Source organism: Triturus cristatus, chromosome 7 (genome assembly GCF_964204655.1).
Source record: "Triturus cristatus chromosome 7, aTriCri1.1, whole genome shotgun sequence".
NCBI lineage: Eukaryota > Metazoa > Chordata > Amphibia > Caudata > Salamandridae > Triturus > Triturus cristatus.
In genome coordinates, this window is record NC_140590.1 from 1,574,111,586 (window position 1) to 1,574,112,704 (window position 1,119).

Genomic DNA, 1,119 nt, shown 5'->3' on the forward strand with positions numbered 1-1,119 from the left:
CAGTGCCAACAGCTCAAAGTCTATCCGAGAACTCTTATTGAGCAAAGAGCCCTTGTCAGATTTACCAAATACGAACACAACTCGAGCGGAAAAGTTAGCATGGGTGTATTATATGCATTAGTGCATAGTGTGCATGGATACCAATATATGTGAACTAAAATATGTACGTTCTTCGGCAGCGGTGTGAAGTATAACATTTGGATCGCCTCAGAACTAAAAGAGGAAGAAATCGAGAGGGCCAGCCATTGCCATTTTCTTATTTTGTCCCTTTCCTACATTCCCTTCAGTGTTCCTCAGAAGCGAGCATACCCTTGTTGACAAATCCGTTGAGCATTGAAAATCGTGCTAGGTTACTCTTCGTGCATTATTCCTTCCAGTCCAGTTACCGCAGATTATTTCTCTTGATCAGATGTTACTCTTGGGTTCTGACAACACCTGGCTGCCAAGATAACATCAATCTGTGGCCACTAGGATGACTTGGACTCTGCCGTTCCTGATCTTCTTCTGAACTCTGATCAGGAGAGGTATCGGTGGGAAGGCTACAGAGAAAGAGAGAGATGCCTTGGAAGCTCCAACGCAGAGAACTGCGGACATTGCGAGTGCTCTGCGGCGTCAAAGAGATCAAGGTTCTTCCCATGCATGGAAAAGACATTGTCCCACTTCCAAGTGTAACTGCCACTCATGATCCGCTAGACATTGACAGCTGACATCCACCATGGCCTTCCAAGATCCATCCAGGTGGTTTTCCCACTAGGAAGATTCCTTGATGGTCCAGACTTTTTCAGAGGCGCAGAGCCTTTTGGCACAGAGTCCACCCTGTTTGTTGCAATAGCACATGGTGGTGTTATCTGTGAGCACCTGTACCAGCTTTTCCTTGATGGAGGGAAGGAAGGCTTTCAATCCCAAGTGGATGGCTTTCAGCTCCAGAAGGATGATGTGGAGCAGGGCATCTGCTGGGATCTTCATCTCTCCTAGGTTGCTGCCCTAACCCAGAAGCAATGCATTGGTCAACACTGTCAGCTCTGAGTGGGGTATGGAGAGGGGTCTTCCACTGACTGATAAACCACCACTGCAGGTCTTTTGCAGTCTCTGGATCTGGTTGGGGAGATTCCCTTGATG